At 36.5% G+C, this 23,855-nt stretch overlaps 1 long non-coding RNA gene across 1 annotated transcript in view; it reads right to left on the bottom strand.

The window, feature by feature from the left end:
- Window positions 1–9,421: 9,421 nt before the first annotated feature.
- Window positions 9,422–23,855, bottom strand: part of LOC148128842 (uncharacterized) — a 75,075-nt gene continuing 60,641 nt past the window's right edge. Inside the window, exon 3 of the long non-coding RNA XR_015746125.1 lies at window positions 9,422–9,837. This is a non-coding gene — a long non-coding RNA (uncharacterized LOC148128842). The remainder of the gene's footprint in view (window positions 9,838–23,855) is intronic.

Consider the following 23,855-nt stretch of genomic DNA (forward strand, 5'->3'; position numbering starts at 1 on the left):
ATTCAGCCACGGAAAGTCTCATGGGAAAGTTTGGAAAGTCCCATGAGAAAGCACAACTGTGTATCTTGTACCTTGAACTTTCACCCATTTTCCTATTCCTTCTAAACTGGCAGAATCAAAACAGAATGAGGCACTCTGAGCAAAGATACTCCTACCCCCACCAAGAATGCCCACATCTTCCTAGACTTACTGCTAGTTATACAAAGGCCTTACAGAAAATGATAAAATGATCAATAGGTTATATTACCACATTCCCTCCTTTTTTATTTATTCAAAGATAGGGGGTGTTTAGTGGCATAGTACACAGTTCCCTCATGACCTGATCCCTCACGCCGGAAGACTGAGGTACACATTTGTAATAGATTAGGAATACATTGAATAAAACAACATAATAAGATACATATAGCAATAATAATAACAACCCCTTGCAATAAGGAGCGAAACCATGATCCATCAGGAAGCCAGGACCACAGACTGTCCCAGAATGATGCATTAAACCCATCAGCTCCAGATTGATGCTGAGCAATACGATCTTCCATGTCCTGAACAGTCTTTGTAATGTTTGGCTCATAATTATGTATAAAAACACAACAATGTGAATGAATTAAAGCACAAACTCCTCCTTGAGCAGCTAACATAATATCTAAAGCATATCGATTTTGCAAAGTAACTGTACGAATTTCAGACATTTCTACATTAATCATCTTAATATTCTTTATAGTATCATTAAACATAGCAACAGTAAAATTATTTAAAATATGAATATCTCTATAGTTCATAGCAATTCCCAAAGGCGGGATAAGACCTCGAGAAATTTGTGTCCATAGATTACCTCCCATGGTTAGGATCTGGAATTGCTCTGTTGTAGCACAAGACAACTGTTTTCTCCAGGTTGCATTCTTTATTAAATCTTTTTCCTCAAAAGGCACTCCATGCAATGTTAGTCCTTCTCCCACTCTCCCAGGAAGGTGCATACACAACCAACAATTGGTGATGTTCAAGTTTTTGGCAGTTGTGCGCAAATCTTTAATGTAATTATTATCTGTCCACAAATCATCGCCCAAATCTCCGGCACGCTGAACATGCTGTCGCTGCTCTCTCCGCACCCGAGCAGCCCAGGACAGATTAGGCAGAATCAACAGGATCAGGAACCACAGATGCGCCATCCTGCTCCTCCGAAACTTCCTTCACAGGTGCCTGCGAATGATCAGGCCGAACACACCGACCAGGAACCCAACGAATTTGACCAAGATGTTCAACTGCTGCATAACCACGTCCCCATGTTATCAACTCAGCAGGAACCCATGCCGGATCCGGAAGGAACCGCACCAACACCCGAGGTCTCACTGCATCTGTAGAAGGAGAAGAAAAATGCCTGCTGGCGCGCTGCAGGGGGTTACCAGACAAATTTAAAAATTTAAAGTATATAAAGCTAAATTTAATTGATCTTGAATCGCCGGAAGCCCCAGGAGCTTCCCTCCTTTTTTATTTAATTTAGTCAACATGGTCTTAAGCGTGGCATGTGAGCAACAAAACACACATTCACATGCTGCTCCAAACATCCTTGTAACAACAAAAGCAATCTTAAAATATCAGGTGATATTCCAGGAGACAAATAAGAACCTGCTACAAAGGGTAACAAATTATACACATACAATGAATCCACTATTAAATTAAAATCCTGATTGTGAAAATTTTGAAAAGCCAAAACTACAGCAGCAAGTTCTGCCTGCTGGGCAGACTTCTGCTCTGAAGTCACTTTTGTATGCCAAATTCCAGATTTATCTTTCCAAACACAAGCACCAAAAACTTTCCCTCCATCAGTAAAAACTGTAGGAGCATCTGATATGCCCAATGGTATCCTTTCTTACATTTTGGACACACTGATTTAGGACGAACACCCTGTCCCATTGATCTCTTATTCTGCTGACTTTGACCTCCTCCAGGAGCCCGACATTGCGCTTTAAAATGTCCAGGCTTCCCACAATTGAAACAATTCCCTTTTGAGCATGTCCTGTTTGTAAAGCCAGAGCTAAAGTTTCCATGTTAAAAGACTGACTCCCAACCTTCCTACATGCATTAATCAAATCGCGATTTCTCGCTCCCCACTTGCTACCAGTGGATTTAAAATCTTTTGCAATCTGTGTTAGCTTGTTCTACTGCTAACTTAAAAAGTAACTCTTTCTGGGCGAATTGATTATCAATTTGTCTTTCAATAGCCAATTTCAATCTGCTAATGAAATTTTCATAGGGTTCATTGTTCCCTTGTTTGATGTTAGTAAAGGTCTTCTCACCACCTTCGCCGTCAGGGAGAGACCCTATGGCTTGAAAAATTATTTGTGGGAGAAGAATGAACCCTTCCTCAGGCATACCATCTCTCTGTTGTTCCACTGTTGTAAAATTACCAGCTCCATAAAGCTGATCTGGGGTAACATTTGCTGTTCCCCTCTGGACTGCCAGCTGTCTCCATTTCTGATCTAACACCAAATATTGAGCTGGAGTTAAAATCATATTCAACAGAGCTTTCCAGTCAGCCGGAATCATTTTATTTCCATAACCAACTGCTTCTAACAATGCCTGAGTATATGGCGTTCTAACACCATATTCTTTTGCTGCTTGCTTAACTTCCCTCAAAATTCTGAGCTGTAAAGGCTTCCACTCCTGCTGCGGATTTAATGCAGCATCCATGACAATTTCCACTGGATTAAGTTGAACTTCTACTCCAAACTCCACCAAATCATCTCCTGATAATTCCCCTCTATTCTTTGCTTCTTGAATAGCTGCAGTAACAGCATCCACCTGAACCCTTAAAGGTAAACTCTTATCCTCTGACAAAGTATTTCTAGCGCCGGACAGTCCCCCAGATTTATCTGGAGGTGCCGTCGGCGGCAACAAACGTACCGCATGGTAAAGCGGCAAACCTTCTTCGGGGGGTGATAGGAGCGGTTGTTCATAAGTAGCTAATGCATCCATTATCACCCTCCAGGTTAACAAAATTGAAGAAGGGGCACGAGGTTCCTCGTGCAAAAATTTCCCTATCTTTTTCCAGGACTCTACTTTAATACTACCTCCCTCCGGATATGACTTAATATTTTTCCAAACATACTGTAGTAAGTCCTCAATTTCTTTCTTTCCTACAGCACAACCCCTACTGCCAATTCCAAACCCAAAACTATTCCCAATGATCCCTCTCAATTCCCTGATGTGCTCTTTCTGAGCCTTCGAGAGATCTCCCCCCATACTCACGAAAGAATCTATCTTCGTCCAGCGAAGAAGATGAGGGCCCAGTCGACGTCCGCGACGATGAGTATAGGATGCGGGAAACGTATAGCCTTCCAAGCTATCACGTCGGGGTCACCATTTATGGTGGTTTGACATTGAAATGAGACACAGGGAACTGTCTCTGAGAAAAATGCCAACCCTGAGAGAACTCAGGTAGCAGTATTTATTGAGAAAAAACACAAGCAAAATACAGTATGCATATTCAGAAAACAATGACCTCAACAGGAGATTACTTCACCAGCATGAGAACACACAATCTTGGAAAGTCCCAGATGTTACCTTGCTAGGGTGAGATCATTCAGCCACGGAAAGTCTCATGGGAAAGTTTGGAAAGTCCCATGAGAAAGCACAACTGTGTATCTTGTACCTTGAACTTTCACCCATTTTCCTATTCCTTCTAAACTGGCAGAATCAAAACAGAATGAGGCACTCTGAGCAAAGATACTCCTACCCCCACCAAGAATGCCCACATCTTCCTAGACTTACTGCTAGTTATACAAAGGCCTTACAGAAAATGATAAAATGATCAATAGGTTATATTACCACAATTGGTTCCTCTGTAAATGTAAGGATTTAATACCTGCAAATTGACAGCTAGAAGAAAAACCTTTCTTGCCACAAGTAGTCATTAAAAAAAGTTGTACTGAAAGGTTGCAGCCTGAACACTCTGGTAAGAGAAAGGAGGGGAGGAAGAATATATTAAGATGAACTAAACTCAACCAATTTTCTGGATAGCTTGTTTATGGAAATGGTTTGACATAGAAATATGAAACAAAGCTTTAAGCGAAGTATAGCATTCAAAGAACCTCTGAAAACTAAGTTGTTTTTTTTTTACATATATAAATTATTTAGGAAGGGAAGAAGGAAGGAAGGAGTAATTTCCTAGTATTGCATCTTTTCAACTATTCTATGTATATATAAAATAGAATTATCAAGCTCAATTACCTCTTAGATTTATTTTGGATTAATTTAGGAAACAATAATCCAGTTATTTAGATTATTTTCCTTCTTAAATATCACATTTCCTCCTGGATCATTAGGATAGCACTGGAGGCATGGACTACCCAATCCAGCCATATTGCCTCCAGAAATGGCCATCACCTGCCATTGGGAAGTTAATCAAATTGGTATGGTGAAACATTTTTTTCTTGAGTATGCTGATCTCAGATGTATTGCTTTCAAGCATAGAAAATCCATTTCAGACATGGCAATAATTAGCTATGTTTTCCGCATGATCAACAAATGTCACCTATCAAGAATTTTCCATAATCAATAACAATTGTTCTAATCCATTTCAAATTGCAGTCCTTAACTTTATCCAACCTAATATCCCACATATATGTTGGGCATTGATTCTCACTAAGTCTGTACAGGTAGGAATGATGAGAGCAAATGCCCAATGTGTTTGACGAAAGCTTTAGCGCACATTAACTTGGGAGGAAAAGCATTTTACTGGAAGAAGACTAGAGTGCAGTCTTCAGAATTATATTCTGTATTTAAATATGCTTTGATTCAGCGCAGTGAGGTACATTTATTGGATAAAGAATATATAAACTATAATTAATTCACAATATAGTAAATTAGATTATTTATTGCTCTTGTTGAATTCTGCTATGAGCATCATGTCAAATTGTCCATTTTACTACTCCAAATTAAAAAACAGTAGAAAAATATTACAGTGCTCTGTATAGTTTCAGATATACTGTAGTTTTCTTTGATTTTAATACAACTTTTTGCTATAGATTTCATTTTACTTAAAACTCTAACATTAAACATTTAGTTATTTCTTTGTACTCTTTTTTTTTGTTTAAAAGGTTGTACCTGGTGTTTCTCCATTGATGCAGATTGCAGTAAATTCCCTATCTCAAGATTATTAACCCAAATTGTGAATCATCTCTCACATCAAACCATATTTTGCTATTTTAGTTTCTAATTTAAATTTGTCTCTATAACCATCATAGACTAGGAATTTATGACTTTTTCATTTTTTATACATAAAACTTCTAGAAGCAGAACTGTTAAATCAATATTGTTTGATTTGGTCAATCAAAATGTATTAATTAGGAATTTAATGTAAAAAGATAGTAAGGTTTTTTGCAATAAATATCTTACGAGGCAGTGGAAAGTTATGTTAAGAACACCGTTATAGCTACATATTCCAGTTTAAAAAGTGGTGTTTGGAGAACTACTTAGATTTGCTGAGTGTTATTTACAAATTCTTACTGGAATAATTTATAAGAAATTCTAGAACTGCAACCAACTAAAGATATGGGATTGTTTGAATCTATTTCAGCGGCTAAAGGCTACATGAATGAATCCATGAAGTTTTCTTACAAACAGTTCAAAAGCAATTTGTATTGTCTTCTTCGGGATATTTTCTATTCCCCAGTTTAACCCAGTCCTATTTTCCTAATTATCTCCCACCCAAACACTAATCAGATTAATCCAGATTAATAAACCAAGATTAGTCATATCCTGAGTAGTATGCATTAACAACTCTTATTATAATTTCAACAGTTTTCCTTAGAAAGTTCCATTTATCTGAATTGGAATAAACTATATTTAGTAGCCTTTGACCATCTATTTTGTAAAATAACCTCTTTATGATGAGGTCAGAAATTGTGCTTAGTGTTTGTACATGGACACATGCATCCCTCCAAACATGCCCATGCGTACAGATTTACTCAGACAAAACCACTTTTAAATATTAGGTTGGATTTAGATACAATTAATTCAGAGTTATTAAATTATTTTAAAATATTAGCTGAAAAAGTACATGTATGCAGATCTGCATACCATAGAAGATTTTAAAATTGGATGTTAAAGGAGTAATGTCTAAACTTCTGAATCAGTTTGTCTGTGATGGCTTGAGGTTTCTTCTTTTCTTATCTTGAGAAAATAATCCAATTATGTTAAATTCAATGGTTGTTCTGTTGATTTCAACAGTGGGAAGTTTTAAAAAATAAAGCAATGTTTTAACTTTACATAAATAAAGAACCCTTTATTTACTCTTCTAGCATTATTTAGAGTGGAATGCTTTCTTTAATAACTCCTTAAATTACTGCACTACACATTTCATCCATTTTGGGTAAGTACAATGGAGTAGGCTTGTGGCACAATAATCTTAACCCCTCTCAAGTTTCCATTATTCTAAACCTCTGGCATTCTTATTTCTCAGCCAAGAACCACCTTGCTTAGCTTCCGAAGAAAGACAAGATCACCCAACTATTATGCTTAAAAACTGCAACAACGAATTCTTAGATTTATGAATTATCTGCAAGAAGAGCAAATTGGTTGGAATTAAAGTCAATAAAATACAGTATATAGCAACAGCCTAGTTATGACAAATCTGGATGACAGGACTACTTTGAGTTTGAATGGGATTGCCGAAATTTAGAAAAAAGTGAATTTATAATTGAATATATTCAAATTAAGAGCCAGTTTGGTGTAGTGATTAAAACTAGAAACCAGAAGAGCATGAGTTGAAACCTCACGTTGAGCACAGAGCCAGCTGGGTGATTTTGGGGTAATCACTTTCTCTCAATCCTATCTCTCTCAACTTTAGAAAAAAGGGAATGGCAGACCACTTCTAAAATCTGAGAATACTGCAGGAACTTGTCCAGGCAATTACCAAAAGTCATAATGACTTGAATGTGAAAGAAAGAAAGAAAAGAAGGAAGGAAGGAAGAAAGAAAGCAAAAAAAGAAAAAAGAAGGAAAGAAAAAGGAAGGAAGAAGGAAGAAAGAAAGGAAGGAAGAAAAATTTAATTTCAGCATTTAACTCTTTGGTTTTGGGTACTTTTTAATCTGCTTATATAGTCTATTTTTTTTCTTTTTTGTCATATATTTTATTCTTTACTAAGTTATAAAAATAGTTATGCCCAAAGTATTTGAAATCAAAATTATTCTTCTATCCATGACATTAAGTTGCTTCATATGTAACTTAAATAATACCAAATCTGCACAGTTTATTCAACTGCTGGAATAATATATGAAGAACGTTTTGAACATTTAAAAGGTGCTCTATAAGTGCTAGAGGCTCACAGATTTATTATCATTAATAATAATGATATCTTGAAAGGAAGATGATTTATTCCATCTATATTTGTGAAAGTGTTAACTGGGTTGATGAATATGGTAATAAAGAATAGATTGGTTTCAAATCCCCCTAAAATATGGGTCAATTCCTGAGTGATAAAGAGCCTAGCCCCACTTCTAAGCCAGAGACCCCAAAATGTTAGGATGGTGAATGTGTATGTACTATTGTTACCTGGCCTCGACCTAGCAAGTTCACCAGTTAGCAACAGACCCAGGGTTTTATTATTGCCTTCTTATTTAACTCTATCAATCTTTCGAAATCATTTTAATCATAAGCCAATCAATGTCATTCATTTCCGGTGTTTTACTCACTTCTCTGCCTTTCCTTTTATGCCTTTTTTTCTGGATTTTGCTGAGGAGGTCATGTGACGGAGGCACCCCTGCTGTTCCTATTTCCAGTGCCTGTGAATTAGCTCTTGTGGGGACAGCATTTCCTGTCAGTGAGTGACAAGAGATACTGTATTGGGGGGAGATGAATTCATTCTTTCTTTTCTCAATCCCTTTCTCTTTTCTTCTTTTTCTTTCTCTACCTATATCTCTCCTTTGTTTTTGAACATATTGCTTCTCTCCCTCCTTCTCTCTCTCTCTCCTTATAACCAATCTCTTTTTATCCCCCACCCCCTTTCTGTTTCCTCTCCTGTCCTCCTTTTGTATTTTTTTTTTCATTCCCAGCAGGGCTCATGCATACAAATTGAGCCCCCTCCTAGCCAGTAATAGGACTGGAGCTCTTTGTGGCTCCTACCATCTCTATGGAAACTAGGGGAGGGAGTGTCTCAAGAGTGTCAGGAGACCTAGCACTTAGGCCCAACTATTGTTGCCCTTGCTAAAATTGCAAAGCATCCCTTGGGATCATCTATATACTTTTTAAGAAAGCAGCTGTTTTGTTTTCACTAGGTATGTTAATGTTAACGCTAGCTTTTAAAAGAGAATAAAAGTGCAAGATTTCCATAGATAGGTATCTGAAATAGGGCAGAGGGGACCTTTTTTTTTTTTTTTTTGAAAAAATCTATTTTGTAGGATCATACTTAGAAAACCATTATGTTAAGTAGGTATTATCTGCAAAACCAACTACTGTAATTGTAAATTTTAAGCAGGAATGGCAGATTTTAATGTCAGTTGGAACCTACCTCCCAGTATTAACTTTTACTCAGAAAATACCATTGCAATCCTGATTTTACTTGCAAATACTTCTAATGAGCATCTAAATCAGTGCATGCAATATGAGGTTTTATTCTTTTTGGTTACTGCACCCAAATGATTAGATTTTTTTAAAGTATATGCATAGGCTACTGAACATTTCTCTATTTTAACTCAAATATGGGACTATGCCTTCAGCAATAATATCTAAAAGGAGCCAGCCTATATATAAAACTATAGAAGTGAAGATTTTATGGATTTATAGTTTTTGTTAATCTGCACATTCATTGTTAAGAACTAAATAATGGAGGCCTAAAATATGACATATGAAATATTGCAAATAATTTCTAAAATATAACAACCTTCAGGAGTGCTTATATAGATTAACTTTTAAACTCTCTTAATTTAGCCCTTCACAGTGATAACATTATCAATTACTTTCCTATGTTGTATAACATGTGAAAAGACACAGAGAAAGTTGAGATTATTATTAGTGAATCTAAGAATACAATCACAAGGTTATAATTACTTGACACTAATTACTAAGTAATATGGTAGTGAAACATGAAATATACCGTATTTGCCGGCGTATAAGACGACTTTTTTGCCCCGAAAAACATGCCTCCAAGTGGGGGGGTCGTCTTATACGCCGGTATATCCACTGCCGGCTTTCGGATGCTTGTTGGACGCAGCGAAGGCGCCTCTGGCTTCCTGGATCCCCTGCGTCGCTTCCGCTTCATCCCGCTCGCCTCGCTCCGCCCGAGGCTGCAGCCTTCCTGCTCTTCCCACGGCCCCTGGCACTCTGCCCTGCCGCTGCAGCCCCGGGGATTTCTGGAGGGCGTTTCCGGTGGTGGTGGGGGGTCGTCTTATACGCCGGGTCGTCTTATACGCCGGCAAATACGGTATCTCAAATTTTATTTAAGAGCTTTTCCACAATAAACTATTAATCTTGTAACATGCAGCTAAACAAGTGACAATTGAATTTTATTTCCAATGTATATAGATCAGACTGTTTGTATGTTGTTATAATTTATGTAGCAATATATTATCCATTGCAATCTTGCCAAAGCTGTTGCAACTTCACCCAAGTCCCTTTCGCCAAGCTGTTTCAAGGTGGCCTAGGAAGGCCTTCACAGCTGCTGTAGTTCAAGGCCATAGTTCACTCAATCCTTATTTTGTCCTGTTGCCAACAACGTCAGTTAACAATGGTTGAAGCTGTCAGAAGAGCAAGAGTCAGAAGTTTGTATCTCCCTCAACATCCAAAGTGGTAAAAGAGGAGGAGGAGGAGGAGGAGAGAAGGAGGAGGAGGATATATAGATTTCTGAAAGAAAAAAAATATAAACATAGCATGACCATTTCAAACCTATGTTTTATCTCTTAGAAATGTTGATTAAGGCATTCTAGATTTCAATTACAGATATGTCCTTGTTTTCACTTTATTTTTTAATCCTGATTTGGTTCTTATACTTTAATATCAAATATCACTGTAAGAAATGGATTATTTATTAGGCAATTGCATTTTATTGCCTCTACCACTGCTGGAAAAATATCTATTGGTAAATTCAAGAAAACTTCACTTCCTCTTCATATTATATGAACCATGGGTCATTCAGCATTTAATGTTTTTTACCTTAACTCTTAATTTAAAATGTTAATAAATATCAGTATTGTTAATATAATCTAAATATAATGGGAATATTTAATGTTGATATGGGAAAAAGAGGCAGGAGTTTAGGTATATTTGTTATCCTGAATGTCAACAATGAAAAGGTTAACATGGGCATTTAACTAATGATAATTGAGCATTTAGTAAAATGAATATGGAAATTTTCATTTTGGGTAGCTGTAGGTTCGTTCTAGTGTTTCAGGCTCCTAAAGACATAAAAGTATGTTGGTGCTAATTTGTACAAAAGAAAATAGTTAAAAGCCAAATTCAGTACTATCAGTTTTTGTACTTTTGAACATTACTATACAAAGTAGATGATCTGTGTTAACAACAGCCTTCTGATATCTTATATAGAGAGGCACTCTCTAGCCATCATTGGGTATCAGATCACTGCAGACATGATTGAACTTTGGACTTTCTGTGTACAAAGCAAGACTCTAGTGCAGTGTTGGCGAACCTTTTCGGCACCAAGTGCCGAAACAGGAGCACATGTGCACACGAAACCGGAAGAACAGCTCTCCAGCTGTGTAGTTTCCAGTGCGTGCGTGCATGCTGGCCACCTGGTCTTCTGGTTTCTGGCATGCATGTGCATGCGAAGACCAGCTGACCGGCACGCATGCATTTGCCAGAACACGGAAGAGCAACGGGCGATGGCTGGCATGCCCAGAGAGATGGCTCTCCATGCCACTTCTGGCACACGTGCCATAGGTTCGCCATCATGGCTCTAGTGTGTGTATTTCTCAGATAGAATTGTCAAATTATTTGTATAATGTCCTTAGAAAACTGTGGGCACGTCCAATTCTGGCTCTGACTCTTAAGTATTTTTAGACACAACTAATGGGCCTACTCTCTCATTAGCAGCTCTGGAGCAGCCATAGTAATATTGGGGAGCCTCAGAAAGTTCCTCGGGTTTCTGGGAAATTAGTGCAACCACAATACAGCTACTAGACTAATAGAACTAGTGAGGAGAACTTAAGCATCAGTTATGTAACTTCTCAAGATAATCTGCTGCTACTGATTGCCTTGGTTTGATAATCAAACAAACTTGATTGGGTTTATTTCATTTGCCCATTTTTTGAGCATGGCAGAATGACTTATTTTTATTGAGGGAGAGATATTTCATCTCTTCTAATCAGAAAAGATGAAGAATTTTGTGTTTGTTTGTTTTTCATTCCATTTCTATAACCTTTCTGAAAAGTTTTATTTTTCCTAATAATTAATTAGCTATCCTGCCTAGTTTTGCATCATCAGTAAATTTAATTAGAATTAAAAAAATGAATCTCAAACAATCATTTGCCAATTATGTATTAATAGCAAGAAAAAAAATGAATTATATTTGTTTTGTTAGATATACTTACAACCTGTCCTTCAATACAAAATAATTCAAGGATAAATTACATAATTGTTATAAAGCAATAAAATAAAAAGGAAATAGAACTATTATGGCAAAAAACTTAAGATTGAGGAAAGACAGCTTCCTAAACATCAAAAATTCAACATCTGCAACAGTATAAAATATGAAAATAGTTAAAAGACTGAGAAAGTAAAATATGTGATGCCAAAAGGACATCAGTAGATTCAACATATATCTTCTCCAGATTTATGTATTTATGGAATATTTCCTTAACAATATGAAGTTTGAGATTACAAATTAACAGAGTTGGAAGGACCTTGTAAATCATCCAGATTCTAGTCAGGGGTGGGATTCAACCAGTTCGCATCTATTCGGTAGAACCGGTTGTTAACATTCTAAGCAGTTCGGAGAACCAATTGTTAGAAGAAATTACTGGCCTAATCCTGTAAGGAAGGCAGGAAGGAAACATTCTGGTGTTGCTTACAGAAACTGCCTCTCTGTTAACCCTTATTACATTCTTGGCAGGACTAGACTTCCTGTCTCAGGAACATCACTGGAGTTTTTTTCCCTCCTTTGCTGGTACTTTGCTTGTGTGGAGTGACCATTTAAAGTTACAATGGCACTGAAAAAAGTGACTTATGACCGTTTTTCATACTTACGACTGTTGCAGCATCCCCACAGTCATGAAAGGCCAGGTGAGGAGATGCATGCCTCAATGATATTGAGTTGGCCACGCCCAGCCAATAACATGACCACCAAGCCATGCCCACCAACTAAGCCACGCCCACAGAACCGGTTAAAAAAATTTAATCCCATCACTGATTCTAGTCTAACCTCCCACCCAAGCAGGAAACTCTACACTATTTCTGACAAATGGCAGTCCAATCTCTTCTTGAAAGCTTCCAGAGCCAAGTGTTCTGTTGATTGATTGTTCTCACTGTCAGAAAATTTATCCTTATTTCTATGTTGAATTTTTCCTTGATTAGTTTCCATCCATTATTCCCTGTCTGGCCTTTGGGTGTTTTGGAAAATAACTTGACCCTTTCCTCTCTGTGGAAGCCCCTCAAGTATTGGAAGACTGCTATCATGTCTCCTCTGGTCCTTCTCTTCACTAGACTGTGCCCAGTTCCTGTACCTATTCTTCGTATGTTTTAATCTCCAGTCTTTTAATCATCCTGATTGCTCTTCTCTGTACTTTTTCTAGTCTCAACATCTTTTTTATTGTGTGGTAACCAAAATTGGATGCAATACTCTAGATGTGGTCTTACTAAGGCTTTATAGAATGGTGTTAGTACCTCACTTGATCTTGATTGTATTCCTCTGTTAATGCAATTTAGGACTATGTTGGCTTTTTGGCTGCCACCACACACTGCTAGCTCATATTTAACTGGTTGTCCACTAAGACTCCAAGATCCCTCTCACAGTTACTGCTATTAAACCTGGTTTCTCCCAGTTATATGTGTACTTTTGGTTTTTCTTGCCTAAGTGTAAGACTTTATGTTTCTCTACATTGAATTTCATTTTGTTAGATAGGGCCCGTGTTCCAGTTTGTCAAGATCCATCTGGATCTTGAGCCTGTCTTCTAGGGTGTTAGCTATTCCTGCCAGTTTAGTATCATCTGAAAATTTGGTAAGTACCCCTTCTATTCCTTCATCTAAGTAGTTTATGAAGATATTGAAGAGTACTGGGCCTAAGACGGAACCTTGTGGTACACCACTGCTTACTTCCCTCCATGAAGACATAGATTTATTAAGAACTACTACAGTTTGTCAGCTAGTTACAAATCCATCTGATGCTATCTATCCCACTTTTTTCCAGTTTACCAAGAAGTAGGTTGTAGTCTACTTTGTCGAATGCCTTGCTGAAGTCTAAGTATATTATGTCCACAGTATTTTGCTGGTCTACTAATTTAGTCACTACGTTGAAGAATAAAATAAGATTGTTTTGGCATGATCAGTTTTTAACAAACTGATGCTGACTGCTAGTTATTATTTTACTTGTTTCTAGATGTTGGCAGACCTGGTTTTTTATTATCTTTTTTTAAAAGAATTTTTTATTTTTGGACAAACATATACAAACAAAATATAAAACATAAAACCATCTTCCAGTTACATACATGCAGTGTGTCGGTCGGTTACAAATTTTTTGTGCATCCTCTCCATAGTCCTCACAATTGTTTGTATAAATTCTCAGATTATCAATCTAATATATATGTATACATTATTATCATTGTTTAATCATTTATTTGACTATTATTATTTCATTTTATGCGAGATATTCAAAATTTTAAATTTATTTATAGTATAACAATTCATATTATCATCCTAAATCCATCCAATAGTAATACATCTTTATATTATATCCTATATAATTCTATTATCCTTATATTGTAAAATTATCTAATATATTTCATTTCCATATTTTTGTTTCTAACCATTCACAAAATAAATCCCATATCTTATAAAATTGTTTATCTTCTTCTCTAATTTCAAATGTCAATTTACTCATTCCAGCACATTCCATTATTTTCCTGATAACTTCCTCCTGCATTATTTTCCTGATAACTTCCTCCTGCATCCTCTCATTTTTCCAAATTTTAGCAAATACAATCCTAGCTGCTGTTAATACATTTACAATCAAATATTTCAATTCCCTACTATATATTTCTGGTAAAATCCCCAATAAAAATATCTCTGGTCTATGTGTTTCTTTGTCATTTTTTCCAACCATGTGTGGATTTTAGTCCAATATCTTTTAGCTTCTGCACACATCCACCACATATGGTAATATGAACCCAGTATCTGATGACATTTCCAACATTTTCAGATTTATTCTTAAACATTCTTGCTATTCTTGTTGGGGATAAGTGCCACCTGTAAAACATCTTATAAAATTTTTCTTTATATGCTATTGACATTGTCATTTTATAATTTTGAGACCACAATTTTTGCCATTTCTCTAAATCAATCCCATATCCAAAAATTTTTTCCCCAAGCTATCGTTGCTTCTTTAACTTGTTCCTCTTCTAGCTTAACCTCTAATAAATGTCCATATAGTTTTTTAATCACCTTTTTATCAGTACCTGTCAAAATTTTATCTTGTCAGTCAGTTTATCATAGAAACCTTCTGTTTTAAAAACTTTGTCATATCTAGAGTGTATTTGCACATATGAAAACCAATTCATCCTTATACCTTGTTCTTCTAGTTCTTGCATAGATTTAAGTTCACCCTTTCCATTCAATACTTCACCATATCTAACTGTTTGTTCCTTTTTATATGTTATTGGATAAGAAAATGCTTCAATAGTCGATAACCAGACTGGAATTTTTAAGTAATATTGCTTTTTAATCTTCTCCCAGTTTAATAACAAAGCCTCTTGTATATAATGTCTTGTGTTTCGGTTCCCTTGTACCATAAGAAGGCGTGCCATCCCAACAACAAATCATGTCCTTCTGATGTCAATAATCTAGTATTTCTTAGTGTTATCCATTCCTTAACCCACATCAAGTTTGTTGCCTGATAATATAATTCCCATTTATTATCTTTTTCAGTATCTTTCTGAGTGTTGAAGTTAGGCTGATTGGTCTATAGTATCCTGGGTCTATTTTTTTCCTTTTTTGAAGATGGGAATCACGTCAGCTCTTTTCCAGTCCTCTAGTAGTTCCCTGGTGCTCCAGAATTTTTGAAAAATGTGGTACAGTGTTTCTGAGATGACATCTGCCATCTTCTTTAGAACTCTGGAATATAACCCATCAGATCCCAGTAATTTGTATTCATCAAGATCAGACAGATATTGTCTTACTATTTTTTTGCTTATTTTAACTTTTGTTTCCAGTCTGTCTTTTACAGTTATGTTTTTGGTAGGTTAGGCTATAGTTTCTTTTTGCACACCAATGCAAAGAATGAGTTAGAGTAGTTTTGAAGACTGATGCAAAGAATGAGTTAAGCAGCTGTGCTTTCTCTCTCTTGCCTGTTACTTCCTTGCTGTCTTCTCTCTTTAGTGGACTGACGGTTTCCTTGATTTTTTTTCTTGTTATTTATATGTTGGAAGAAACTTTTTTTATTATCTTTGACTTTTGTTGCAAGTCTTTGTTCATTCTGAGCCTTTGCTTTCCCAACTTCATCTTGCTATCTGCTGATATTCTGCCTTAGTTGTGTGTCCCTCTTTCCATTTTTTGTGCTTGTTCTTTTTGTCTTTCAATTTGTCAGAGAGATCTTGGTGAAGCCATGCTGGTTTCTTCTTGGATTTCTTTCTTTCTTTCTCAATGGTATTGTGTTGGACTGGGCTTTTATAATAATATTTTTCAGAATTTCCCAAGATTGAGTTGTTTTCCTCTTTAGGATTTTCCAAGTTCTCTCAGTTTATTAAAATCAGCTCTTTTAAAATCTAAGACTCTTGTATCATTATGTTCTATTGCTTGTGTTTGCATTATGTTGAATTCTAGTATGATATAGTCACTCTCACCCAAGGTTCCTGCAGTTTCAATCCATCACTTCTTGTCTGTTTGTAAGTCCAGTATGGCTGTCCTTCTAGTTTCCTCCTCTGCCTTTTGGACAACAAAGTTGTCAGCTAGGTTGGTTAAGAACTTATTTGATTTCTAGGTGATGTGGAACTATGAGCTGCTTTTTGTTTTTCATGTTGTAGCAGACGTTGACCTTGACCCAGGTGTCTTCAATCACCAGTTTAATGTATTAACTCATTGACTTTCATGTTATTTGGAATCTAATTCACATTACTCTCTAATTGTAGTCTTAACATACTGCATAGACCCAACTTAATGATATATTAACTCATGTTTTTGTTTAAGCATTATATGTGAACCTAGTCAATAATTGATTATTTAACAAGCTATGGCTTATATTGTATCTTCCTAATAAACAATGCTGATTATTGTTGTTGATGTTTTAGCTCTCCATGATACCCTGTCAAGCACAGCTTTTTTCAATTGTTGGATGTTCAACTTTGTATCAGATTTGATGTTATCAAGCCAGCGTGTTCTTTACTTGCCCCTTCTTGTTCCACTAACCATTCCTAGCATCAATGCCTTTTCCAATGAATTTCCAATGATTATAAATTACTAAAAAGCAGCTAGGAATATTTGTTTATGAAGATTTCTTGCTAAGGAAAGAGAAGGAGATAATACTAGTAATGAATGCAAATATGTCATAATTGCAGCTCATTTATGAAATTGGCATGCATTATTTTTTTACAAAACTCTATTTTGCATAGGGAACACAAGACCAGCTTTTAGAAACTGGGAAAGTTTGAAATGCTTTTGTGGTTTACCAGTGAAAAATCCTTTGAGCAAAGATTCATTATTTTACATTTTGTAAAGAGTCCTTCATATATAGATAATTAAATTAGTCTTATTTCAAAATTTCAGAAATTTCCAGGGGACTTTGAAGAGTCAGAATATATACTACTTCCAATGCAAGCCTTAGCTGTAATTGTAGTAAAGTACAATATACTTTACAAAATTCACCATAGAAACATATGAAGAATCATGAAATCTACAGAATACAGTGATAATAGATCTGGTGGAGCTGAATTGAAGTCAGTTGTTAGAATCAGAAAATAAATGACATACATTTTGGTTGTAGAGTTTGCAGACAATCCACAAGGTCACACTCTACAAAAGTTTGAATGATTACTATTGTGAAAACAATCTACTCATGTCAAAAATATTCATTCTAAGGCTATGTCTATTGGATAGAGACTTGGAAATGGAATTCAAAGGTCATGAATGAGATAATTCTCTTCATCAGCTGAATTCATGAAAGCCCATTGCATGAACTGAAAAAAACAGAAATCAATAATATATTGACAGTTTCCCCATAAGAAAAGCATTAATATTTGAGCCAGACAGAAGGACCTTTTTAAAAAGGGCTTTTCTGTGTTATCATGTCTATTCTTAAGCATACTGTTTGAGTTCCATAATAGAAGGGAGATGCCAAGTTGAAAATACATAAAACTGAGCAAGTTTTTATAACAGTATGATACAATGCAACATATACCTTTGACTACATGCTTTTGTTTTGGGACCTGTAGTCAACTTCCAGAGTGTTCAAGTGCAACCCATATTACGCATTGTGTAAGACAGTTCACATGCTTCCCTCTACCCACACATATAGGTCCACATACAGAAGTTATTTGGAAATACCCCAATCAATGGAATAACTACTTAGTGAATGGATCTTAGTCTTGGATCTTATTTGTGTATAAGAATTCTTGAATGGGGTAAACTGAATAACAGTGCAGACTGTCAAAGCTATGCCCTCTTGATTTCATTGATAAGAGAGCTGAATAAATAATTTGGAAATAATTAATGTGAATCATTTGCTTCTTTGCCTTTGTGAAAACAGTCCACTCATGCAAAAAAAATTTCATTTTAAGATTGTATGCTGGATGGATGATACGAAGACAAAAAAGAGATGTTCTCCTTTTGCTGGACATCTGGTAACCTTACTAGATCCTAATAACAAGTGAGTTCACATGACCATTGCCATATCCACCACATAAATCTAGAGTTTCCCACCATGCTTTCTTTGGTTTTATTTTGGTTATACATATCCCACATATATGAACACACACCTTATACAGAGCATACAAGTGTGAATTGCAGAAAAGATTTACAGCACAATAATGGTATACATCTGTGATGGCGAACCTATGGCACGTGTTCCACAGGTGGCATGCAGAGCCATTTGTGCTGGCATGTGAGCTGCAGGCAAACTTACCTCACTGTGCATGCACATGCCTCACAGTTGATTTTCGGCCAGTTTGAGGCCTTTTTCGGCCTCCCAAAGGCTTGAGGAAGGCTTCTGCAGGCTTCTTCAGGCTTTGCAGGCCGAAAACTAGCCCTATTTCATCATTTCCTGTTTTTCCAAAAATAACGGAAGTGATGAAATGAGGCTAGTTTTCAGCCTCCAAAGCCTGCAGAAGCCTTCCTTAAGCCTCTGGGAAGTCGAAAAAAGCCTCAAACTGGCCGAAAATCAACTGTGAGGAGCAGTGCAAGTAAAGGGGTGGCGGGAGTGGGTGGGTGGGGATTGTGCGTGCATGTGTAGGGGGTATGTGTGGGGCACACATTGCCTTCTGGGTGCTGGCACGCGAACGCGAGCATGCAAGCACATGCACAATTTTTGGCACAGGAGCCCAAAAAGATTAGCCACCACTGGTATACATCATCAAAGCAACCTACTTTTCTTCTGTGGAACAGCACAATGAAAGAACCCTTAAAAACAGTTGTAGAAAAGTCTTTATAACAAAGTTGAGCAACCCATCCTCCATTTTTCTTGCCCTTGTAATCATCATTGATCATTATTACTGAAACCTGACAACATAATTTCCTACATTTTGAGTGAGAAAATGATGAAAATAATAATGTAAGACCTAACATAGATATGACAGAAAAAATAATCATCAGTTTCCAGTATCTGCTACTAATGTCTTACTGACAGAGCTTAGCAAATTGGTAGATAGCAAAAGTACAATTTCATTGTGTGACAAACCTCAATCAACCTTGTTCTAAGATACATCTCTTTCCTGAAATATTGGATTTTCAGTCATTTTGCTTGCAACCCATTATGGTTAGCTAGTGTTTCACAGCATGCTCAATTTTCATTGGGATATTTTCGGTTTTTCCTTGTTTTATTCCATCTTCCCATCTCCCAAAAAGTTTCGGCTACTTATCCAAGCTGATGAGTCTGCCTCAAATATCTGGCAATATCTCTTTCTTAACTGTGGATGATCTTGTTTTGACTATAGAAGGATCTACACTGGAAGGGGTATTCTACTAGCAAAAAGAATTTTGAGCCATTCTAAGTAACAAAGTGCATGTTACAAAAATTCCTCACGACTGTATCAGCTTAACCCTTAAAGAAAAAAAATAGCCTAAAGAGATGAATTTGAGCTCAGATTCTGGTGATAGGCATAATTTTATATGGGTGCGGCAATGTTTTTCTGTGTCTGGTTGACATAAAGAATAGAGATTTTAGCTTGTTAGGAAAGATGTTACCTTTTTAAGGAAACACAATCCAATTTAATCTATACAATGCATCTGTTCAAGTGAAAGAGTATGTTATGCAAATAGCTCTTTAACTCTCTCCTCCCCCTCCTTGTGTGAACTGTGTGTTGATTTACATGTATCTATTACACTTACATGGACAGCCAGTTGTTCTCAAGACTATACAGGATAATTAATTCTTATGCCTGTGAAATACATTTGCTCTGTTTTGAGTATAATGTTTTACAGTTGAATTAAAGGGCTTCTGACCTCTTCACTGTAGGGAGATGAGACTGCAGCAGTTGCTAATGCAACCACCAGATCATAATTTGGGATTTATTAAGACTGCTCTAGCATCTGCTGTGCATTTGAGTCACACCAAGAATACTACGTTTCTTCCATACTAGATTTGTTTTCCAGACTGATGAATTGTGAAGAAAACATCTGCAATTTGTAATTCATGTTATAGAAGGCGGATGCTTTATACTAAACCAATACTATCTAATCTGGAAGCCAAATTGTTTTAGAATTTGATCCGGGTGAGATGTTTAAAAAACTTACTGTGGTGATTTAAAGCTGCTGTCCCTAACCTTTTGGGCTCTGTGGATCAGCAGTGGTGGCAATGAGGAAGGGAGTGGGGATAGTTTTGTGCATGTGTCGCTTGCACAAATGGAACTTTGCACACTTGCCTGCTCACCTGCCGCTTGTGTGATCTGGTTCCCAATAGACCATGGCCTGGCACCGGGCCACAGACCAGGGACTGGGGATCCTTGATTTAAAGCACCCACATTGCTCTTTAACGTGCACCCCAATGGAGAAATCAGTGGGATTATTTTGGCAGAAATGCAAGTTCTTGGTCTTGATGGGCTTGTGGACTGAAGTTCTTATTTTTTATTAGATAAGTTTATCAATTGGCACACTCCCAGTTTTTTTTATTGCTCACCTACTTAAAAGGCTCAGCTGCTGTTGCAAGGGAGGAAATAATTCACTTTTTAAAAAATTCCAAGTAAATATTTTTTATTCCTTTTCTTGATCTTTCAGCCATCTAGAACTTTTGGGAATGAAAATAGCTATTATATTTCATTTGATATTTAAATCAATGCATTAGCAAAATTCTTTTCCTTGTATATTTGATGCCATGGTTGTTATTTCTGTACCAAAGTCTCTTGGTACTAAGAACTGCTGAAGCAATTTTATTTATTATTAGAGCATGTCAGAAATTTAGTAAGTACAGCCCTGATTTTTTTCCAAGCACCTACAAGTACTGATCATGTCACTTTTCAAAATCTCCTTTTTACATGAGGTACCTGTGTCTTGGTTCTGTTTTACTCTTAACTCTTCACCGTTATTCTGAAAAGGTGACATGTTAATTATAGCAACATTTTACTCATAATTTGTGCTCATATGGTGCTACGCACTGACATAAAACTAAAAAGGATTAAAGAAAATTAAGTCATCTACTCAACGGCTTAATGATAATTTTTTTGTCCATATTTACTTTGTGGCTTAAGTAGTCTCATTTAACCCTCATAAAATGTAGTATATGTTTGGTTTGCTATTACTTACCAGTATGTTTTTTGTCAACTATTTATATAGCCATCTTAAGTTACAAATGAAGTGATATTTTATAATACTGGTATTAATACTAGTATTTTTACTTTAGCTACAGATAATCAGAGTTGAAAGGGACCTTGTAGGTCATCTAGTCCAACCCCCCCCCCCCGCACAAGCGGGAGACCCTACACCATTTCTGACAAATGGCAGTCCAATCACTTCTTGAAAGTCTCAACTGATGGCGCTCCCACAACTTCCGAGGGCAAGCTGTTCCATTGGTTGATTGTTCTCACTGTCAGAAAGTTTCTCCTTATTTCCAGGTTAAATCTCTCCTTGTTCAGTTTCCATCCATTATTCCTTGTCTGGCCTACAGGAGCTTTAGCAAATAGCTTGACCCCTTCCTCCCTGTGGCAGCCCCGCAAATTATTTCAATAGCTAGACTACACATTATACTGAATTATAATATTTTTAAATGTGACATATTGAGCAAGCATTAACACTTGGTTCAAATATATCACTTAATTGTATCACATGCTAAATGAAAACTATTGATTCATACTCAGCCACTAAGGATATATCACTTTCAGTCAAGTGAAAAAAGCTTGGGCAATCCTAATTATTTATTCTAAAAAAAAAACTCTCTCTGAATTTAACATGATATAATCTTTGAAATATATAGTTACAGCTATAGTCTGAGAATCATTTGCATACTTTCTACTGAGATAATTGACAGGTTTTTGATCAACTCGTGCTGGGTTTTATCTGGAGTTGGCTGTGTAATGCCAGTGCTATAAGTTGATATAGATTCTATTTTAAGTAAAAGCATGTTTTGGTTAATAACTGGAAAAACTTTCTAATAAAAAGTGCTGGAGTATAGAAAAGTGACATATTATGCTAATATAGTAGGTAGATAGCTACTGTACAATAACTTTTTATAAGATTGCTGTATGAGCATGGAGAATTCCAGTTTTGAATAGCTGTTGTTCTATTGCTTCTGTTGAAGGCTGTAATGAGAGGAACAATAGAGCATATTGATGATTTTTCAGCATTTTTATGTGGGACCCTAGGAATATTATTTTATGTAGGACTAATCCAACAGTGAGCTTTGCATTGCTGCTGAATTAAAGTGCTCTCTAGCCATCCTTAAGTGGACATGAAACAATTGTAGCATTACATTTGCTATTCACATTGCCTCTGTTCCCAGGCATTGCCATTCATCTTATGTTCCTCCCAAGTAATGGGTAACAAAGTCTAACAGATGTTATACACTATTGGACAGTTTTGGTCTATGGGGAAAACACTACTTTTATATGGATACATTTAAGGATGACTTAGTAGTGCCTCTATCTGGAACTGACAGTAAGAAGGCCATTCATGGAAGTATTGAACAAAAAGATGTTACCAGGTAATGCTTGTGTCATAATTAATCACAAGGGTGGAAAGACCCTTGGTGACTGACAATTTGCTGAAGAGAAATTAAACTAAGCACTTCTGTTTTTTGATTGATTTAGCACTCAGGACTATAGGACTCCCCAGCTTAGTCTTCAACTTAGATTATAATATTCTTTCAATTAAAAAAAAACTTGTCAGGGCACATGAATGCCATACAGTGGAACCTTCGGTCATGAACGCTTCTATTTGCCACCAAATCAGGTGACAACCAAAATTTTCTGAAAAGTTTTGCTTCTGGTCGCGAACACATCTTTGGGTGGCGACCGACACAGCCATGGCAATTTTCCCTGCTGCGGCGATTTCTCCTTTGGCGCTATATTTTTTTGGTCTGCGCATGCGCAATTTCCCCTTTGGTGCCAATTTTTTTGGTCCACGAATTTGCAGTCAGGAAGTTGTCCATGCTGGGACAGTTGTTGCCATAGGAAAATGCACAGATAGAAAGTTATTCCCAACCGAAACAAAGGTAAGTCACGTGGTTTGTTTGGCACTTATAGTTTTTAGTACTTGTTGTGCCTCCAGTAATTAATTAACAAGGTACTAAGTACCACTATTTGGAATGCCACATTTCAAAACTGTCCATTATCTGTTCTCGGCAGTTCCCTATGGTATCTAGCAGAAAGGATCTCTTCCATATATTTCTTTAATACAGCCTTCTTTACTCCAACTGACTGCCCTTATGGGTTGCAACTGTTTCTAGAATTCTAGAATTCCCCAGATGGCTGGGTAGCAATTTGAGGATATCCCAACACTTTAGAAGACAATAGGTTCTACAGCTTTGGAAAAGTCTTGATGGACATCCAAGTGATGTCCTGGATGCTGGCCATTAGTACCATCTTCAACAGTTTTAGAGCTCATCCTGGAAAGGAATAGGTATATTTAAATTAAATGTGGGGAAATGGCTTCCAGTTCAACCTGCCTTGTATGATTGGAAAGAATAAAATATCACTGCACAAACAATTCTGAAAAAATTATTGGCATAAGGCATACGCCCATATACTAGTCAATAAAGAAGCTGCATTGATATGATCTCTTCAGGAACATCATCTGTGGGATTAAGCTAGAATGAATTATTTATTTCTCACAAGCACTTAGATCCTCTCCAGATCTAAAATCAAAAAAAGAAAATATAGAACCATATAGAATTATTCATTTAGGGATAACACTGAAAAAATGACTTATGACTAACCTCATGATTATGACTGTTGCAGCATTCCCATGGTCACGGGCACTTGGTAATAGGAATGTATTTAGGATGGGTTGCAGTGGCCTTTGGCCATATGATCAATTTCCCACCCAGTTTCCAAAAGCAA

This window comes from Notechis scutatus, chromosome Z (genome assembly GCF_049901735.1).
Source record: "Notechis scutatus isolate UNSWTSFEM ecotype Mainland chromosome Z, rNotScu1.2, whole genome shotgun sequence".
Taxonomy (NCBI): Eukaryota; Metazoa; Chordata; class Lepidosauria; order Squamata; family Elapidae; genus Notechis; species Notechis scutatus.